The sequence below is a fragment of the Aquarana catesbeiana genome, linkage group LG02 (genome assembly GCF_042186555.1).
Source record: "Aquarana catesbeiana isolate 2022-GZ linkage group LG02, ASM4218655v1, whole genome shotgun sequence".
Taxonomy (NCBI): domain Eukaryota; kingdom Metazoa; phylum Chordata; class Amphibia; order Anura; family Ranidae; genus Aquarana; species Aquarana catesbeiana.
The window spans coordinates 722,161,416-722,184,344 of record NC_133325.1 but is presented as its reverse complement, the minus strand read 5'-3'; positions in this window follow the sequence as shown (position 1 = coordinate 722,184,344).

Here is a 22,929-nt window from a genome sequence, read left to right as displayed (position 1 = left end):
AGATTAGCGCCAGTAACACCCACGCACGCAGAATACACCTCTCTTAGTGGTATAGTATCTGAACGGATCAATATCTGATCCGATCAGATCTATACTAGCGTCCCCAGCAGTTAGGGGATCCCAAAAACGCAGTGTTAGCGGGATCAGCCCAGATACCTGCTAGCACCTGCGTTTTGCGCCTCGGCCCAGCCCTGCCCAGCCCACCCAAGTGCAGTATCGATTGATCACTGTTACTTACAAAACACTAAACACACATAACTACAGCGTTCGCAGAGTCAGGCCTGATCCTTGCAATCGCTAACAGTTTTTTTGGTAGCGTTTTGATACAGTCACTAACAGTCAGGAGCTTTTTTACCTATGAGTCTCACTAGTGTACCACTAAATTTAGAGCGCAAAAGGGCAAACCAAAGGTACACTAGTGAAGAGACCTACACGTTTAAGAGCATGACAGATAGTGAAGAGGAAGTCACTCATCTGTCAGATTCAGGCTCAGAATACGATCCTGTAGATGACAGCGGCTCCATGACAGATAGCTCTGACGACGGAGTTGTGGTCCCTGCCAAGGTCAGGCGTACCAGACCCCAAACTTCTTCTGTCGTTGATGTGCAAGAACCGCAGGTTTCTCGTATGGAGCAGAGCAGTACTAGCGCCGCTATTCCTTCTCATAAACTGGCAAGCAGTAGCGGCCTAGTACACCCTGGTCGTACATCCAGCACTGCAGTATCACGTGGTGACGTGGCGAGTCCCATAAGTGCAGTTCAAGCTGGTGAGGTGGCAAGCACAAGTAGTGTCCCGCTGCCACCAAGAAGACGAACACAGGCCCGTCGTGCCCATAGTGCCCTTCCTGCTGCATTCGCCAATCCGAATTGGGAACCCACCACTTCTGCAGCACTCATACTTCCCCCATTCACTGGCCAACCCGGCATTCAGGTAGAAACCCTTGATTTTACGTCACTTGATTTTTATTGGCTGTTTTTTACCGAAGATCTCTATAGATCTATTGTGGACCAAAGCAGTTTGTACGCTGGTCAACACATCGCCACTATTCCCCAGTCCTCCCTTGCCAGAGATTGGAGACCAATTATGGTCTCCGAATTTAAGCTCTTTCTGGGCCTTTCCCTCAACATGGGCATAACTAAAAAGAGTGAATTGCGGTCATATTGGTCCACTGACCCAATTCACCATATGTCCTTGTTCTCTGCCTCCATGACCAGGGCACGATATGAGCAGATCTTGCGGTTCATGCACTTCAATGACAATGAACTCTGTCGTCCTCGTGGAGACCCTGGATACGATTGGCTCTACAAAATTTGGCCCCTCGTAAACCACTTCAACCAACGTTTTGCAGACTTGTTTACTCCCCATCAAGTTGTCTGCGTTGATGAGTCCCTGATTAAGTTTTCTGGCCGCTTGTCATTCAAACAGTACCTGCCCAGCAAGTGTGCCAGATACAGGGTCAAGATGTATAAGCTCTGTGACAGGGCCACAGGCTATACATGTAGTTTTATGGTTTATGAGGGAAAAGATAGTCACATAGAGCCAACAAACTGCCCTGACTACAAAGGAAGCGCTGGCAAGATTGTGTGGGACTTGGTGTCACCCTTATTCAGAAAGGGGTACCACTTGTACTTGGACAATTATTACACGAGCGTGCCACTTTTTAGTCACTTGTTTGATCAGCAGATTGGAGCATGTGGCACCATGCGACCTAATCGCCGGGTCTTTCCCCAGCAGCTTGTAGATTCTTAGGCTGGGGGAGAGAGCCTGCTTGCAGTGTAATAATTTGCTCGCTATGAAGTGGAACGATAATAAGAATGTTTTCGTTCTTACCTCCCTTAATGCAGACACGACGGTCCAAATTACTACGGCGACTGGTGTTGTGGAGAAACCCCTCTGTGTCCACAAATATAACCAAAATATGGGAGGGGTGGACCTCAACGACCAGTTGTTGGTGCCGTACCTAGTTGCCCGTAAGGCCAGAAGCTGGTACAAGAAAGTGTCTGTTTATTTATTTCAGTTGGCTTTGCTGAACGCTTATGTGCTATACAGAGCTTCAGGACGGACTGGATCCTTCCTTAAATTCCAGGAAGAAATCGTCAGAACCCTTCTGTTTCCAGACGGTGCTCCACCTCATCTTCCCCAACCAAATGCAGTAAGCCAGCTGCATGAGAGGCATTTTCTTTATGTCCTCCCGAGTACCCCTACCCAACGAGCTCCCCAAAAAAGATGTCGTGTCTGCAGGAAGCGTGGATATAGGCGAGACACCTGCAATTATTGTCCCTCCTGTCCTGATAATCCTGGTCTTTGCATTGGTGAATGTTTTGAACGCTACCATACACTAGTTGAGTATAAGCGTAGGGTACAGCACTGCACAGACTAGGCACACTTTCACAGGTTCTCCCAAGATGCCATCGCATTTTGAGAGACCCGAACCTGGAACCGGTTACAGTTACAAAAGTTACAGTTACAAAGAAAGTGTAAAAAAAAAAAGTAAAAAAAAAAAACACGAAAAAATATATAAAATAAAAAAAACAAAAATAGTTGTTGTTTTATTGTTCTCTCTCTATTCTTTCTGTATTGTTCTTCTCTTTTTTACTGTATTCTATTCTGCAATGTTTTATTGTTATTATGTTTTATCATGTTTGCTTTATAGGTATGCAATTTTTTTATACTTTACTGTTTACTGTGTTTTATTGTTAACCATTTTTTGTTTTCAGGTACGCCATTCAGCTGCAGAGCGGATTTATTTATCTTGACAGCAACAGCGATTGCTCCCACGATACATAAAGCCGTGACTCCAGCGCTGTCGGAGGTGATTTCACCACCACAGTTACATACTTCAGCATATATTTCGAAGCATGGGGCAGCAGGGGTGGAAGAGTGATTTGCTCCTACCTTTTGTGGGTGGATGCCCCCATGCTTCGGCATATATATATTTTAGGCACAGGTTGCATTAAAAAATGTTTTATTTTTTACTATTTTTTTTTGTATTTGCTTTGCAGGTATGGTAAGTCTTACTGCTATACTGTAATGTTACTTTGTTTTATTGTTAACCATCATTTGCTTAGCAGGTACGCCATTCAGTTGCAGCGCGGATTTATTTATCTGGACAGCAACAGCGTTTGCTCCCACGATACATAAAGCCGTGACTCCAGCGCTGTAGGAGGTGATTTCACCACCACAGTTAAAAAAAAGAGCATATATGCCGAAGCATGGGGGCAGCAGGGGCGGAGGAGCGATTTGCTCCTACCATTTGGGGCGGATGCCCCCATGCTTCAGCATATATAAGCATATATATGTATGTATGCCCAACATTAGAAGTGGGTGTATGAAGGGAGGTATTCTAATGGTGGGCATACCCATCGATCAGAGCTGATCAGAGACCAGAATGGCTTCAAACATCTCTATGGCCTAAGAAACCGGAAGCTACGAGCATTTCATGACTTATATTTTGCTGAATGTAAACATCGTCATCGGGAAATTGGGAAAGCATTTTATCACACCGATCTTGGTGTGGTCAGATGCTTTGAGGGCAAAGGAGAGATCTAGGGTCTAATAGACACCATTTTTTTCAAAAAAGAGTACCTGTCACTACCTATTGCTATCATAGGGGATATTTACATTCCCTGAGATAACAATAAAAATGATTAAAGAAAAAAAAAATGAAAGGAATAAAGATAAAAAAGCAAAAAAAAAAAAAAAAAAAAAAAAAAGCACCCCTGCCCCCCCCCGCTCTCACGCAAAGGCGAACGCAAGCGTCGGTCTGGCGTCAAATGTAAACAGCAATTGCACCATGCATGTGAGGTATCACCACGAAGGTCAGATTGAGGGCAGTAATTTTAGCAGTAGACCTCCTCTGTAAATCTAAAGTGGTAACCTGTAAAGGCTTTTAAAGGCTTTTAAAGGCTTTTAAAAATGTATTTAGTTTGTCGCCACTGCACGTTTGTGCGCAATTTTAAAGCATGTCGTGTTTGGTATCCATGTACTCGGCCTAAGATCATCTTTTTTATTTCATCACACATTTGGGCCATATAGTGTGTTTTAGTGCATTAAAATTTTAAAAAGTTGAAAAAAATTGAAAAATCGCTGTGCAAATACTGTGTGAAAAAAAAATGAAACACGCACCATTTTAATCTGTAGGGCATTTGCTTTAAAAACATATATAATGTTTGGGGGTTCAAAGTAATTTTCTTGCAAAAAAAAATAATTTTTTCATGTAAACAAAAAGTGTCAGAAAGGGCTTTGTCTTCAAGTGGTTAGAAGAGTGGGTGATGTGTGACATAAGCTTCTAAATGTTGTGCATAAAATGCCAGGACAGTTCAAAACCCCCCAAATGACCCCATTTTGGAAAGTAGACACCCCAAGCTATTTGCTGAGAGGCATGTCGAGTCCATAGAATATTTTATATTGTGACACAAGTTGCAGGAAAAAGACAAATTTTTTTTTTTTTTTGCACAAAGTTGTCACTAAATGATATATTGCTCAAACATGCCATGGGAATATCTAAAATTACACCCCAAAATACATTCTGTTGCTTCTCCTGAGTACGGGGATACAACAATGTGTGAGACTTTTTGGGAGCCTAGCCACGTTCGGGACCCCGAAAACCAAGCACCAAAAAATTTTTTTAAAAAAGCACCCCTGTCCCCCCCTGCTCTCGCGCAAAGGTGACTGCAAGCGTCGGTCTGGCATCAAATGTAAACAGCAATTGCACCATGCATGTGAGGTATCACCGTTGAAGGCCAGATCGAGGGCAGTAATTTTAGCAGTAGACCTCCTCTGTAAATCTAAAGTGGTAACCTGTAAAAATGCATTTCGTTTGTCGCCACTGCACGTTTGTGCGCAATTTTAAAGCATGTTGTGTTTGGTATCCATGTACTCGGCCTAAGATCATCTTTTTTATTTCATCAAACATTTGGGCAATATAGTGTATTTTAGTGCATTAAAATTTAAAAAAGTGTGTTTTTCCCAAAAAAATACATTTGAAAAATCGCTGTGCAAATACTGTGTGAAAAAAAAATGAAACACCCACCACTTTAATCTGTAGGGCCTTTGCTTTAAAATATATATATAATGTTTGAGGGTTCAAAGTAATTTTCTTGCAAACAAAAATATTTTTTTCTGTCAGAAAGGGCTCTGTCTTCAAGTGGTTAGAAGAGTGGGTGATGTGTGACATAAAATGTTGTGCATAAAATGACAGGACAGTTCAACCCCCCCCCCAAATGACCCCATTTTGGAAAGTAGATACCCCAAGCTATTTGCTGAGAGGCACGTTGAGTCCATGGAATATTTTATATTGTGACACAAGTTGCGGGAAAAAGAAATTTTTTTTTCCTTTTTTTTGCACAAAGTTGTCACTAAATGATATATTGCTCAAACATGCCATGGGAATATCTGAAATTACACCCCAAAATACATTCTGTTGCTTCTCCTGAGTACGGGGATACCACATGTGTGAGACTTTTTGGGAGCCTAGCCATGTACGGGACCCCGAAAACCAAGCACCGCCTTCAGGTTTCATTTTTGATTTCACTCTTCACTGCCTATCACAGTTTCGGAGGCCATGGAATGGCCAGGTGGCACAAACCCCACCCAAATGACCCCATTTTGGAAAGTAGACACCTCAAGCTATTTTCTGAGAGGTATAGTGAGTATTTGAAGTTTTGAAAATTGAAAGAAGAAGAAAAAATTTTTTTTCTTGTCTTTCTTCACTTTAAAAAACAAATGAGAGCTGCAAAATACTCACCATGCCTCTCAGCAAATAGCTTGGGGTGTCTACTTTCCAAAATGGGGTCATTTGGGGGGGTTGTGCTATCCTGGCATTTTATGGCCTTCAAAACTGTGATAGGTAGTGAGAAGTGAATCAAAAATTTACGCCCTTAGAAACCCTGAAGGCGGTGATTGGTTTTCAGGGCCCCGTATGCAGCTAGGCTCCCAAAAAAGTCCCACACATGTGGTATCCCCATACTCAGGAGAAGCAGCAGAATGTATTTTGGGGTGTAATTCCACATATGCCCGTGGCATGTTTGAGCAATATATCATTTAGTGACAACTTTGTGCAAAAAAAAAAAAATTGTCACATTCCCACAACTTGTGTCAAAATATAAAATATTCCATGGACTCAACATGCCTCTCAGCAAATAGCTTGGGGTGTCTACTTTCCAAAATGGGGTCATTTGGCAGGGTTTTGTGCCAGCTGGGCATTTTATGGCCTTCAAAACTGTGATAGGTAGTGAGGAGTGAAATCAAAACTTTACGCCCTTAGAAATCCTGAAGGCGGTGCTTGGTTTTTGGGGCCCCGTACGCAGCTAGGCTCCCAAAAAGTCCCACACATGTGGTATCCCCGTACTCAGGAGAATCAGCAGAATGTATTTTGGGGTGCAATTCCACACATGCCCATGGCTTGTGTGAGCAATATATCATTTAGTGAAAACTTTGTGCAAAAAAAAAAAAGTTTGTCATTTTCCTGCAACTTGTGGCAAAATATAAAATATTCCATGGACTCAACATGCCTCTCAACAAATAGCTTGGGGCATCTACTTTCCAAAATTGAGTCATTTGGGGGGGGGTTGTGCCATCTTGGCATTTTATGGCCTTCAAAACTGTGATACCCTGTTTCCCCAAAAATAAGACCTAGCGTGATTGTCAGTGATGGCTGCAATATAAGCCCTACCCCCCAAATAAGCCCTACCCTGTTTCCCCGAAAATAAGCCCTACCCTGAAAATAAGACCTACAATGACTTTAACTAGGGCTTATTTGGGGGGTAGGGCTTATATTGCAGCCATTACCGACAATCACGCTAGGTCTTATTTTCGGGGAAACAGGGTAGGTAGTGAGGAGTGAAATGAAAAATTTACGCCCTTAGAAATCCTGAAGGCGGTGCTTGGTTTCAGGGCCCCGTACGCGGCTAGGCTCCCAAAAATTCCCATTCATGTGGTATCCCCGTACTCAGGAGAAGCAGCAGAATGTATTTTGGGGTGTAATTCCACATATGCCCATGGCATGTTTGAGCAATATATCATTTAGTGACAACTTTGTGCAAAAAAAAAAAAAGTTTGTAATTTTCCCGCAACTTGTGTCAAAATATAAAATATTCCATGGACTCAACATGCCTCTCAGCAAATAGCTTGGGGTGTCTACTTTCCAAAATGGGGTCATTTGGGGGGGGGGGGGGGTTTGTGCCATCTTGGCATTTTATGGCCTTCAAAACTGTGATAGGTAGTGAGAAGTGAAATCAAAAATTTACGCCCTTAGAAATCCTGAAGGCGGTGCTTGGTTTTCGGGGCCCCGTACACGGCTAGGCTCCCAAAAGGTCAATTTCACTTATAACCATATAACCATGGCATGTGTGAGCAATATATCATTTAGTGACAACTTTTAGTATTTTTTTTTTTATCATTATTCAATCACTTGGGACAAAAAAAATTTAATATTTAATGAGCTCAACATGCCTCTCAGCAATTTCCTTGGGGTGTCTACTTTCCAAAATGGGGTCATTTGGGGGGGTTTGTACTGCCCCGCCATTTTAGCACCTGTAAATTCCAGAAAATGTACCCTAGTTTGTAGACGCTATAACTTTTGCGCAAACCAATAAATATACGCTTATTGACATTTTTTTACCAAAGACATGTGGCCGAATACATTTTGGCCTAAATGTATGACTAAAATTGAGTTTATTGGATTTTTTTTATAACAAAAAGTAGAAAATATAATTTTTTTTCAAAATTTTCGGTCTTTTTCCATTTATAGCGCATAAAATAAAAACCGCAGAGCTGATCAAATACCATGAAAAGAAAGCTCTATTTGATGGAAGAAAATGACGCAAATTTCGTTTGGGTACAGCATTGCATGACTGCGCAATTAGCAGTTAAAGCAACGCAGTGCCAAATTGTAAAAAGTGCTCTGGTCAGGAAGGGGGTAAATCCTTCTGGGGCTGAAGTGGTTAATATAAAAGATTACCTACTTAAGGACTGGAAGGATTTACCCCCTTAATGACCAGGCCATTTTTTGCGATATGGCACTGCGTCACTTTAACTGACAATTGCGTGGTCGTGCAACATTGTTCCCAAACAAAATTGATGTCCTTTTTTTCCACAAATAGAGCTTTCTTTTGGTAGTATTTGATCACCTCTGCAGTTTTTACTTTTTGCGCTATAAACAAAAAAAAGAGCAACAATTTAAAAAAAAAAGCTATATTTTTTACTTTTTGCTATAATAAATATCCTATAATAAATACCCCAAAAATATATAAAAAACAAATTTCTTACTCAGTTTAGGCCAATATATATTCTTCTACATATTTTTGGTAAAAAAATCGCAATAAGCATATATTGGTTTGCGCAAAAGTTATAGCGTCTACAAAATAGTGGATAGATTTATGCCATTTTTATTATTATTATTTTTTTCTACTAGTAATGGCGGTGATCAGTGATTTTTAGTGGGATTGCAACATTGCGGCAGACAGATCGGACACGTTTGACACTTTTTTGGGACCAGTGACATTTATACAGCGATCAGTGCTATAAAAATGCACTGGCAGGGAAGGGGTTAACACTAGTGGTTATCAAGAGGTTAAATGTGTTCCCTGGGAGGTGTTCCTGATCACTAGGAACAGATGATCACTCTGTACTCCCCTGACAGAACAGCGATCTGTTTGTTTACATTGACAGATCCCTGTTCTGGCTCTCGGTGGAGCACCGTACTATTGCACGAACCGATGTACAGCTACAGTGATTCACGCAATAGAGCCGACCTGCCACAGTATGACAGCGGCTGGCCGGCAAGTGGCTAAAAATACTCACAAAGTCAATGTAATAAACGAGCAGTATAATATACAGTACATTAATATACAAGCGTCCTGATGCTACCATCATGCTGTGTGTCCACTTTCAAGTCTCGACTAGTGTGATTACGCCACTCTCTGTGGCCAAGTCCAACGCGTTTTGGTTCCCCCGGATGTCATCAGGGGGAGTGGTACTGGTGTAGGATAGATGCATGGCAACTGAGCTGTCTACACAAGCACTACACAAGTGTTGATTGGTCTGTATTACCAGAATAGGCCTCACCAATTCTCACATGACATTGGATCCTGGCAAGTAGGGGTTAGGGTTTTCCTGTGTATTTTGGGGTTTAGAGATAGGTTGAGTCTATGCCCTTAGTTCAGCTTTTAGCATATGTGTATTTCAGGTCTGTAATTCTGAATATTTTAAAGCCAGAAATATCATACATTTAGCATAAAAAGGTCAAGAATGGCAGCAATATATTTTTGTTTACGTACAGGTCTCTTTTAAACACAAGAACACAAACATGCAGACTCTCCAAAGGTGTCTATGATAAAGATGTATGTTTATACCTATATTTATATCACATTCAGAGCTTGTTTGCCATTATTACAGTTGTTTGCACTTGGAGATAATGTTTGAAGCAGAGGATAAAGTAAATAATCTTTGTGTTCATGCAGTTGCTGGGATTTGAAGTAATGTATATTTTACAGTAATATAATTTCCTTAATAGTCCTTTATAAAATGATAAGCCAGTGTTTACACTTAAAGGTTTCTTGCAAGCAACAGCAGTTTTTTTTGGCTTTGTAAGTGCTGTCTTGTACCGCTGTTTAATCATGTATATCATGTATATTAAATTCAGGGAAATGTGTTTTTCTAAGGCACACATTCCCCACACTCTATAATGTCTTCATCCTGTAATCATGGGATTTAAGGAAACGATGAGCTCACGTTAAATCTGAAGGGTACTTACCTTATATTCCAAATCAATTTTATGTATACATATGACACAATGTTAAATGTGCAATAGATGATAATGTCTTAGGAATATTTTACTGATGAGTTGGGTGAAAATAATTGTCCTGAAGTAATTCTAGTAATTGAAGGATTGCAAGGTATACTGTGTCCTTGATAAATTGCTTACATTTTCAACTTCAGTTAGGCAAATCAACTGTTTTAAAAGCTAGAAATATTTTTATATTTTCCAGGATGTTCTGCACTAAAAAAACTTTCTGAACCCAGTATGGAGAAATCTTCTGAGCTATCCCAGCGACTACTGTATGTTGGTATCCATTGTCATAAATATAATTCAGGTAACAGGAAATTTTGTTCTAAATATTTATGTTTTAAAAAAAAAATCAGGTATTGTATGGTTATTATTTCCCTTTGGGATTATAAAAGTATTATGAATCTGAATTATGGTTAGTAAATCAACCCTCTGAGTTGTTTATTAGTATTGCACGTCTGTGTTTGGTTCACCAGCAGTTAAGCTAAACATGCCTAAAATCTGCAGAATCAATGAACCCCCTTGCAAAATATCCTTGTCCCAATGTTAAGGTAATAGGGTCTCCTCCCTACCTCCATATGCCCTAACAGGAAGTAGGGTAAACCAGAGGCTTATGGTAGAAGTGGGAAGTCTCCTTTATAATAAGGGGACAAATAAATATTCACCCATTCCAGGGGAATGAGTACAGGGCTATATTATTATCCCTGACCCGTGCCCACAAAATAAATGTTAAAAGAAAAGAAAATACAGACCAAATTAAGCATCCTTTAATGAAACAAAGCACACATATTTATTGTTTTTTAAAATTAAGTTTATTATGAGGATGTCTTCAAAATGTTTCCGCACTTTTATATTTTCATTGGAAATGGTGAGGTCAGGAGGATTAGTAATTGATCGTGTCTGAGAGTGTCATGTGACTAGACTTTCTGGCAAGCAGGCTGACCTTGCAATTTAGTAAACGTGTTGTATTTTGTTTTTTAAATCCTTAATAGAGTTTAAAAAAAGTGCAGAAACTTTTTGAAGAACCCTTGTACTTTCCTCAGAAGTAAATCCAGCATCAGTCATGGCCCCAACGAGATAATACTATCAATCATGGCATCCAGAGATGTAATCCACGTCAATCACGATACGCGTTACTCACTAATCTGCATATGCAGATCTTCTGCCAATAATTACCACATTAGCAGTTGTGATAATACTGTTGGAAATCCCTTTGATGACATTGACTAAATTTGGTCACTGATATCACCTGGGATTAAATTACCTCAGATGGTGATGAGGAAATCGCATAATTATTATTTCATTATTATTATTATTAGCTCACAATATCTAATACTGAATTTTAAAACTGGCCAATAGGCAATACAAGACATAAGAATGGCTCTAAGCCCTGGCTAAGTTATTATACAAGGACAAAGTTTAGTGATAGGAATGTGAGTAAAAAATGAATACATTGACAAGCCAGCCCACTCCTTTAGGAATGTGAAGTCATTTTGCTCCAATGGGGGATGGGTTGGCCATTTCCCTATATAACACACACACACAGCTTGTAATATGTGTGTCTTGTCATCAGAGCTTGCAATCTTTCATGCGTCTGTGGTCAACTGTGCCATGTCATTTAATGGAGGGGACCCATGGCAAAAACAGCATCTTTAGTTAAGTATTTTTGTCACATTATCTTTATCTGTCATTACTTTTAATAAATGTTACCTTTTTAAATATTTGTGTGATCTCCTTTTGCAGATATCGAACACAACCCCAAAAATGTGACAAAACATGTGGTACCAGAAGTGGGGTGTTTGATTTGTGTAAACTAAAGATACAAATAATCAAGCAGAATTGTGCTAGATTGTTTGTTCTGAGTTTAATGTTGTGTTCTTGTATTGTAAGCCATAGCACATACAGACAGCATAGAAAATGTATCAGATACTTAGCTGGTTTAATTTATTTGCCTGTTCAGAAATGTATTATGGGCTATATGGGCATTGTTCTTAGTTATGGAATGTTGGACTGACAGTCCTGGTAAAACCTGCCTTGACGTCAACCTGAAGCATATTGAAGAAAGGAGACAAACGCTTTTGACAGCAGCAACCGTCTATGCCACTGATCAGCAGCTGAACTGTTGGTGTAAGTTCCATCAGTTCAGGTCAAGTACCTGAATTGTTTTATCTGCTCTGATGGTCAAGCCCTTGAACTGTCTGTATAAATAAGTAAAAGTTCCATCTACCATAGTGGTTATGTCTATGACTGAAACAGTCCAGAGAATAAAATAGACTTTGTATTCTACAGTTCTTTCATTTCTACAACATTGCAATTGCTGTGCTGCAGCTGCGATCTCATAATCGTGTCTAAGACTATGCTGTCCATCACCAGATATGGGGGACTTTGACAAGCTTCTACACTTTTAAACTCTTGGAAAAGAAAGTTTGATGTTCATACCCACTTCTATGCTTTCACAAATGAACAGTTTGGTGTTCTTTTGTTAGTCCAACACAGTTTTTTCTATATCTTTTGAGCTTTGGATATTTTTATATTTTTCAGCCCTAACATAGCCAAATTTGATTTTCTGAAAGTAGGTATCTACACTTTAGATAGATACACTATAGATATTAGATCCCCCATTTTTCATTGAAGGTAAATTTAACCAGGGGGAGTGGAAGAATGTAAAAATAGTCAGGCACCTTCTCTATTGCTGATATGTAATTGATGTACAGCTGGAAGCATTAGATGATATTTGTGAGCCAGGGGGTGGAGTGATGGGGACATTGCATATTTCATATTTCCATATTATTATTATTATTGTTAGCTCACAATATCTAATAATGAATTCTAAACCTGGCTAATGGACCATAAAATACATAAGAATGGCTCTAAGCCTTGGCAAGGGATTATACAAGGACAAAGTTTAGTTAACTCAAGTGATAGGAATGTGAGTATAAACTGACTATGTTGACAAGCCAGCCCACTCCTTTAGGAGTGGGCTGGGTGATGGATTGGCCATTTCCCTATATAACACACACAAAGCTTGTAATACATGCCTCCTCTTCAGAGCTTGCAAACTTGCATGCATCTGTGGTGACGTGCTCCATGCCATTTAATGGGCGGACTGATAGCAGAGACAGCATCTTTAGTGAAGTATTCTTGTCATATTTTCTTTATCTGTATCTGTCATTACATTTAATAAATGTTAAACTTTTAAGTATTTGTGTGATTTCTCTTTGCACATATTGAACACCACTCCAAAAACTGACAAAACACATGGAATTCTGTTATTAGTGGTGGGAGTGCTGCATGTACAGATCGGTGTGTGACATACAGTATCTCACAAAAGTGAGTACAGCCCTCACATTTTTGTAAATATTTTATTATATATCTTTTCATGTGACAACACTGAAGAAATGGAACTTTGTTACAATGTAAAGTAGTGAGTGCTTGTATAACAGTGTAAATTTGCTGTCCTCTTAAATTAACTCAACACACAGCCATCTCTAAACCGCTGGCAACAAAAGTGAGTACACCGCCAAGTGAAAATGTCTAAATTGGGAACAATTAGCCATTTTCGCTCCTGGAGTCATGTGACTCGTTAGTGTTACAAGGTCACAGGTCTGAATGGGGAGCAGGTGTGTTCAATTTGGTGTTATCACTCTCACTCTCTTATACTGGTCACTGGAAGCTCAACATGGCACCTCACGGCAAAGAACTCTCTGAGGATCTGAAAAAAAGAATTGTTGCTCTACATAAAGATGGCCTAGGATATAAGCAGATTGCCAAGACCCTGAAACTAAGCTGCAGCACGGTGGCCAAGACCATACAGCCATTTAACAGGACAGGTTCCACTCACGACAGACCTCGCCATGGTCCACCAAAGAAGTTGAGTGCACGTGCTCAGTGTCATATCCAGAGGCTGACTTTGGGAAATAGACTTATGAGTGCTGCCAGCATTGCTACAGAGGTTGAAGGGGTGGAGGGTCAGCCTGTCAGTGCTCAGACCATATGCCGCACACAGCATTGAATGGCTGCATGTCTGTTGTCCCAGAAGGAAGCCTCTTCTAAAGATGATGCACAAGAGAGCCCACAAACAGTTTGCTAAAGACAAGTAGACTAAGGACATGGATTACTGGAACCATGTCTTGTGGTCTGATGAGACCAAGATAAATCTATTTGGTTCAGATGGTGTCAAGCATGTGTGGCAGCAACCAGGTGAGGAGTACAAAGACAAGTGTGTCTTGCCTACAGTCAAGCATAATGGTGGGAGTGTAATGTTCTGGGGCTGCATGAGTGCTGCTGGCACTGGGGAGCTACAGTTCATTGAGGGAACCATGAAAGCCAACATGTACTGTGACATACTGAAGCAGAGCATGATCCCCTCCCTTCGGATACTGGGCCGCAGGGCAGTATTCCAACATGATAACGAACCCAAACACTCCTCACAGATGACCACTGCCTTGCCAATGAAGCTGAGGGTAAAGGTGATGGACTGGCGAAGCATGTCTCTAAACCCTATTGAGCATCTGTGGGGCATCCTCAAATGGAAGGTGGAGGAGCGCAAGGTCTCTAACATCCATCAACTCTGTGATGTTGTCATGGAGAAGTGGAAGAGGACTCCAGTGGCAACCTGTGAAGCTCTGGTGAACTCCATGCCCAAGAGGGTTAAGGCAATGCTGGAAAATAATGGTGGCCACACAAAATGTTGACACTTTGGACCCAATTTGGACATTTTCACTTGGGGGGTGTACTCACTTTTGTTGCCAGCGGTTTAGACATTAATGGCTGCGTGTTGAGTTATTTTGAGGGGACATCAAATTTACACATTTATACAAGCTGTACACTCACTACTTTACATTGTAGCAAAGTGTCATTTCTTCAGTATAGTCACGTGAAAAGATATAATAATATATTTACAAAAATGTGAGGGGTGTACTCACTTTTGTGAGATACTGTACATTGTGATTGACATAGAATTACATTACTGGATGCCAGGATTTATATGGATTATCTTGCTAGGAGCCTTGATTGATGCTGGGTTTACCTATCTAGACATAAATAAACTTTATTTTAAAAGCTGGTAAGTATGTGTTTCTGTGTTATTTTAATAAAGGATGCTGATGTGAAAGGACTGGAAGAGAAGAGGTAAGAGGTAAGAGGAGAGGGGGGTAAATAACAGGATCTCCGCTTGTCCATTCACTGAACACCTTGTATTCAGGAAAAAGAATATAAGTTGTTATGTGAATGGATGAGGGGAGAATGAATCACATGATCCTTCCTATGTAGTATACAGTATGAATAAAGCTGACATTTGCACAGTAACCATAAGCACTGTGGGCATGGGATACTAATCATTTGAGGTAACTTATTTATATTGTATTCTTTTCAAAAAATCAAATTTTTCTGGAGTTCTATTTTACATCAGTGGTAGTCAACTTACTAACTATAAAGAGGAGTGATCCAAATGGGGCAGAGGTGGAAAGAGAGAGGCAGTTTGTGGGAAGCACATGGCATACCAAATCTATTGCTTTTTGTTAAGGTGAAAGTGTGACTTTAAGTACAGTGATTTGTAGATCAGTTTTGTGTTATTCTACAAATATTTTTCCAGGCAAAGTACTCCCCATGTTGAGGACATAGATTTTTTTGGGCGGGGGGCTCATGTTTTTTCAATTTTCTGGGGTTCCCCCGTAAAATACATACAAGCCCTAAAGGACCTTTATGAATTTTGGGGAACTCCTAATCCATTTTTTTAACTATACCCGGGTCCTTTGCTTGGTTATGGTTGGGGAAGCCAGGTCATGTAAGTGAATAGGGTTGGTGGCATCAGTGGTTTTTAAGAACTCAGCGATGCCTGCACCAGCACTCTTAACAACCACTGGCAGTGGGGAGCTGTCATGTATAATAGTGGTAGTAATACCACTATTATACATGACCCTTGGCTTCCGATGAATGGATAAATGTTTTGGCATTCTTCCGAGTACTCAAACAGCCAGGGTTCCATGTAAACTTGTGTTTAAACTCAACCTTAAGCTCATCCCTAAACCTAAAATGCCTGTTATTAGGGCAGAGAAGGGGCATGGAAATCTTCTGCAGGTATATTTAGACATGTCTGCTTGCTCTTTACTGTTAAAGTAGAAGAGTGCCTTTAACCACTTGCCGACCGCTGCATGCCGATATACATCGGCACAGTGGCAGTGGTGGGCAAATGGGCGTACCTGTATGTCCCCTTTACTTGGCGGGCTGGTCGGTGCCCCCGTCATGGACAGCGTGACCGTGCCCGCGGAGTCGATGTCCGGCGGTGTCCCGTGATCATGTCGCAGAGCCGTAGAACGGGGAGATGCCTATGTAAACAAGGCATTTCCCCCGTTCTGCCTAGTGACATAACAGGGATCTACTGCTCCCTGTTATCGGGTGCAGTGATTGCTGTCATGTCAGTGGTAGCCCATCCCCCTCAGTGGAATCACTCATTAGGACACACTTAACCCCTTCCTTGCCAGTGACATTTATAAGGTAATCAGTGCATTTTTATAGCACTGATTGCTGTATAAATGACAATGGTCCCAAAATAGTGTCAAAAGTGTCCGCCATAATGTTGCTGTCATGATAAAAATAATTACTAATAAAACAAAATTAATAATAAAAATGCCATAAATCTATCCCCTACTTTTTAGACGCTATAACTTTTGCGCAAACCAATCAATATATGCTTATTGCGATTTTTTTTACCAAAAATATGTAGAAGAATACATATCGTCCTAAACAGAGGACAAAATTAGGTTTTTTATATATCTTTTGAGGATATTTATTATAGCAAAAAGTAAAAAAATATTGCTTTTTTTTTCAAAATTGTCTCTCTTTTTTTGTTTATAGCTCAAAAAATAAAAAAAATAAATGTCAGTTAAAGTGATGCAGTACCAAATCGCAAAAAGTGCTCTGGTCAGGAAGGGGTTAAAATATTCCGGGGCTGAAGTGATTAAGTAAGATGATTTGTAGATAAGCCATTAGAGGAATCAAACATTCAGTCTTCAATCACATTGTCTCCCTTCATAACGACTGTTAAGAAACTATATTATCACACGAATAGGTCACTGTTTTTAATGAGATTGTGTCAGGGCTGGCCTCTCAGCTCTCCATTCTCAGTGCTCAGGTTGCTCAGCTGTCAGTTAATTGCCAGCACTCATCGTTCTACAATGGCTCACATGGTGATCATTTCCTGCTCGTCAGTCCAGCCAGCCCCTTCTGGCTATTTAAACTGCCTGGTTCATTCCTTTTATGCCTTCACCTTGGTCAAACATATCTGGAGACTCTGTTGAAGACTTGCCTGGTTGACGTCCCTTCTGGTTCCTGATCCTGTCTGCTGCCTCTGACTATGCTGATCTCTAGCTTCCTGATTTACTGGCTTTGATTACCATACCCTGGCTATGTTTTGACTATGTTTACTATTTGTACCATTTTTACCATTATATTAAAAGGTGTGATTTTTAGTGCATTTTCTGTCTCCGTCTGATTCCTGGTTCCTGATAGTAGACCCCAGATGATGTCTTATTAGACGAAACGCATCAGGACGGGCTCTGCTGATGCCACTTTGTCACAATCCATATTTAAATACCGTGTTTAAATACTCTGTCTAAAGACAGCACATTAGCGCTGCACTTTTATTTACCTATTTTTCACTTTGCAAACTGATCTTTTGCTGTGCTGGCTGCTACTTTAACAGTTAAAGAGACAGCGCAATATATTTGTTTTAATTTTACACAATCCACTGACTGGTAATATTTTTTCCAGATTGAAAGAGCAGGACCATCGCATGGATCAGTTTGCCATAGCATTACAGACACTCCTGATTCACACTGTTCACCTGGATCCTCCCACTGTGGCTGTTCCAGTACAGGCCGTCCCTGCTGCTGCTCCAGTCTCTGTGCAGGCACCCGCCTCGAATATTACCTCTATAAGAGGTATGTCTGATTCCGCTCTACTTCCCCAGTGATTTAGGGGCAATCTAGTTCAATGCAGAGGGTTTCTCAACCAGGTTGGGATATACTGTACTTTGAGATGCTGCCCCAGGTGTTGCACACAGACAGAAATAAAGTATGCTTTTTTATTTCTTTGCTTTCTGATAGAGCCTTGGTCTGGGCAAACCCTCTATAGGAGATGCAAAAACCCATTGTCCTGAGTTACCTTGAGTTTGTGGCTTCCTTTAAAAGGGTATTTGATGTTCCCACATGCTTCACTTCTGCTTCCAAGAGCCTCGTGTCCATTAGAGTATGAAAACTGTTGCCGATTGTGCCATTGAATTCCATATTCTGGCAGCAGAGGTCGCTTGGCACAATGAAGCCCTCGTGGCTGCTTTTTCTTTTTATCTCTTGGATAACATCAAAGTTGACATAGCGGCCCGAGACATACCTACGGATCTGGAGAAGTTGATCGCTTTTGTCATTCTCATTGACTCCAGACTCTGAGAGAGACCTTCCTTTAAGGAGCACTTGCGGAAGCCTCCTGTATATTTGGCTCTGAGCTTTGCACTCCCACCCTTGCCTCCCTCACCTCCCATGCCTCCTGGTACCGAGTCCGCCAGTGACGTAGAACCCATGCAGTTGGTCTTCACACTTCTCTCTGTGGATGAAAGAGCCTTTAGGAGGAGAGAGGGATTGTGCCTTTATTGTGGCCAGGCAGGTCACTTTTTAAAGTCTTGTCCTACCCGTCCAGGAAACGCTTGCACCTGAGGTCCTGTAGGAGACAAACCTTAGGTAGCGTTGTTACGTCCCCAACTATCCTGAAGGATAAGCCTTTAGTTCCGGTTACCCTTTCTTGGTCGGAGTCATCCATTGAGACACAGCCTCTAATCGACTCTGGAGCTGCAGGCCTGTTCATAGATAGTGCTTTTGTGTCCAAGCACTCTATTCCACTGCAGCTTCATGCTACTCCACTTGCCATTGGGGCTATTGATGGGAGACCTCTACAGTCTGCCCATGTGATGCATAAGACTTCTCCATTGCCCGTGGCCGTGAGGGCTCTTCAAAATGAGATAATCCAATTCCAGGTCACCTCACCTCATTACCCGGTGGTTTTTGGTTATGCTTGGTTACAGAGGCACAACTCCTCTTTTGATTGGCTTCGTGCTGAGGTTCTTACCTGGTCGCCACCAGTGTTAACTCCGTCAATAAAAACGTTTTCGTCAAAAATTTGGCAGTGGCATTTTTACACTGACGAAAAAAAAATAAACGTACAGCACATTTTCGTCCACTGACTAAAAAACTATAATAAAATTCCAATCTGTTTTCGTTAACGAACAAAAACGAGATGAAAATGGCAGGGAGGAACATTTACCCTCGTGGCCAAACGTCCATTTTTTTTGCGAAGCTCCGCCTACTTCCACAGTCTAGTCCCAGCAAGCACCGTGCCACCGCATCGAGAGTACCAGTGCCAGAGAGTGTGAGAGCGGCACTGTGTGACTGTGCATTACAGGCCTCCTGACTCCGAGTCACGTGACTCCCAACCTCCTCCTGACGACGTGCCAGGTGACCAGAGCAGATTGTGTGAGTGTACACTGTACCCTGTATGATTGTCTCATAGTCATTGACTGTACAGTAATTGTGGTACATTACAGCAGGCCAGAGGTCTCCCCCTCCCCTCAGACGACCCAGAGAACACTGTGCAACAGTGCAACTGTGCATTACAGGCCTCCTCTGACCCCTGGTAGTGGCATCCAGGGCACTGTCGATTACAGGCCATCCCTCAGACCACCATTCAGCACTATGCAGCATTTATTTACAGGCCTACTCAGACCACCTTCATCCAGAAAGCACTGTGCGTACAGCCTTCCTCCTCACTGTCCGTTCACGTCCAAAGTATACCGGAAATGTCAACTTCTGTGACTGTCACTGGTAGAAAGAGAAGAGAAGATCTATGGATGTATTTTACATTTGATGTTAAGGACAACAAGACCCTTTGCAAACCATGTGGAGCAACACTCGCTGGTAAAAATACAACAAGCTTGAAGCGTCATTTGCAGACAACTCATCCTGAAATTCATGCAAAGGTAAGCACAGCAGCACTTGACTCCGCTTTTGTTGGGAACAGTCTTATGTACCTTGCAGGGATTTTTTTAACAAACTTTCTTGCAGTCAGATTTCATACCTTCTGTTATTCTGAAGTAATAGCTATTTGTTTGTCTGTCTATGTTGTGCACTTTAGTAACTGAATTTTAATGGAAGCCAGTGATTTGATTTCATAATATCTATTAGCTGCTGCTTTCCCCGAATTGAAGTATCTCACCAAAATATATGTAGAAGGATGTGGTCAATGGTAACTGGGAGGGGCTGGGGCACTGTCAATTTTGGCACAGCACAGAACAGGCATCTAAAGGCCTAAGGCTGGCCCTGGGAAGGGCTATACATGTAGCATATTATAAAGAGACAACTTGGAGCTGACTGTGTGGGGTAAGAGAGAACGTAAAATCAGAATAACTTTAATTTTTTTCCCCCTAATTCAACTCCACAGATACAGAAAATCTCAAAGGATGGGCCAAGTCAAGCCAGTGCACAACCACAGCAAACTATTTGCACTGCTCTTTTAGGTGCTTCAGAATACAAAATTGATTCTAATGCCGCGTACACACGGTCGGACTTTTCGTCTACAAAAGTCCGACAGCCTGTCCGACAGACTTCCGACGTACCTTCGGCGGACTTGCGGCAGACTTTGTTACGAACGGACTTGCGCACACACGACCACACAAAAGTACGACAGCCTAGTACGCGGTGACGTACACCAAGTCCGACGAGACTATAAAACGGAAGTTCAATAGCCCGTACGACACCCTTTGGGCTCCTTCTGCTAATCTCGTGTTTATCTCGTGTTAGTAGAAGTTTGGTGAGAGACGATTCGCGCTTGTGAGACTCGTATTTTTCAGTTCGTTTTAACTGTTGTTCAGTCTGTGCTTGTGAGGTTTGTATCTGCTTTTCAGTGCGTTTGGTCAGTTGGCATTGAGAAATCTTTGTTTTATTGGCCGCTCGTTCCTGATTTTCAGGTCGTTCTTCACAGGCCTTGCTGTTCTTCAGTGCGTTCTGTTTAGTGCGTTCTGACCAGCCGACCGTTTTGAAGCCATGTTACCTGTACGTACTCGTCGTCGAGCTCGTGCATTGTATGTGCTTGGTGCTGTAGTTTATTCTTCAGCCCAAGACCAGTCCATGAACAGGGCGAGGAGGAGTTCATGGACCAAGAATTGGTTGCTTCAGCGTGACCAGTTCTGTCACATGCCTTTGCTCCGTGAGATCCGTGAGAATAATCCTGAGGATTTCAGGAACTTTCTCCGGATGACGGACCCCGTTTTTGACCGTTTGTTGGCTTTGCTGACCCCCTATATCAGCAGGCAGGATACCTGCATGAGGCAAGCCATCACTCCGGAGCAGAGGCTGGTCGCTACCTTGCGGTATTTGGCCACAGGGAGAAGCCTGCAGGACCTTAAGTTCTCGACAGGCATCTCCCCCCAGGCTCTGGGGATCATTATCCCAGAGACCTGTTCTGCCATCATACAGGTCCTGCAGAAGGACTATATTAAGGTAAGATATTTTTCTTTTATTAGCATCACATGTTCTTTTATGTAATCTTTGATAATATAATGTATTTCTTGCTTCAAACACTACTTACCATCATTGCAATATAGTGTGAATGTCCCCTTTTTATCCTCACACATGCTGGATTTTTTTCCTGTTATTTTTTGTCATGCATGTATATTTTCCTTCAATAACCTTCCCAGCATGAAGTGATGGGAACATATCCACCTAGTCTACTCATTTGGAATGTATTTTGTTTGAGTGTATTTAGTTTGCTGCTAATGAGCAATTATCTAGATTTCACAACCCCCCCCCCCCCCCACCTAAACTCACTCCAAATAGTTTGCTGCTAATGAGCAATTATCTAGATTTCACAACCCCCCCCCCCCCACCTAAACTCACTCCAAATAGTTTGCTGCTAATGAGCAATTATCTAGATTTCACAACCCCCCCCCCCCCCCACCTAAACTCACTCCAAATAGTTTGCTGCTAATGAGCAATTATCTAGATTTCACAACCCCCCCCCCCCCCACCTAAACTCACTCCAAATAGTTTGCTGCTAATGAGCAATTATCTAGATTTCACAACCCCCCCCCCCCCCACCTAAACTCACTCCAAATAGTTTGCTGCTAATGAGCAATTATCTAGATTTCACAACCCCCCCCCCCCCACCTAAACTCACTCCAAATAGTTTGCTGCTAATGAGCAATTATCTAGATTTCACAACCCCCCCACCCCCACCCTCGTTAAAATTTGCTGGAATGTTCTGTGGTGTTGATTTGTCTAAAGCAAATATATGTGGCACTTTGCAAAATGCATGTGCACTCTACAAGTGCATTTGTTCCAGTGCTTTAGTAAATGAGCAGAAGCTCTGCTGATTTCCATCATCAAATCATATGCAAGCCTCAAAGTGTTTTCATTAATTGCCCTTGCATGTGATTGTGTACTCCTTGCAACATGAATGCCTTTTTACATTACCTCATTTACTGTAAGCTGGTTAGCAACTGCACCTGCAGAGTGCGACAACTGCAGTCTTGTAGCCTTTTTAGTCCCTAAATTCCTGCGTGTCCTAAAAGTAATTTTTTTTAGGGATTTCACAACCCCCTAAAATGTAATCAATGTTCCATCAGAGGGGGTGAGCAATCTGATAAGTGTGCCTTTCCATATTAGTTATTCCAGAACAATTAAATTATTGAATGTTATACTGATGCTGGGGAATAATGTTTTTAATTGTCTAATTTTCTTGCAATGTTAGCTTACAAATTAATTGATTTTGGTTTTCTTTTTTGATTTCCCAGTTTCCTTCAACGCCACAGGAATGGCAGACTGTGGCATCCCATTTTGCCAGCCGTTGGGACTTTCCCAATTGTGGAGGGGCTATAGATGGGAAACATGTCCACATTGTGCCACCACCCCATTCGGGGTCATATTATTTTAATTATAAGGGGTTCCACAGTATTGTTTTAATGGCGGTGGTGTCGGCACACTATGATTTTTTATATGTGGACGTGGGGAAGAATGGCCGGATGTCGGATGGAGGAGTATTTGCCCAGACGGAGTTCTGCCAGCGTCTCCAGAGTGGTGGCCTGGGATTGGCACCTGATG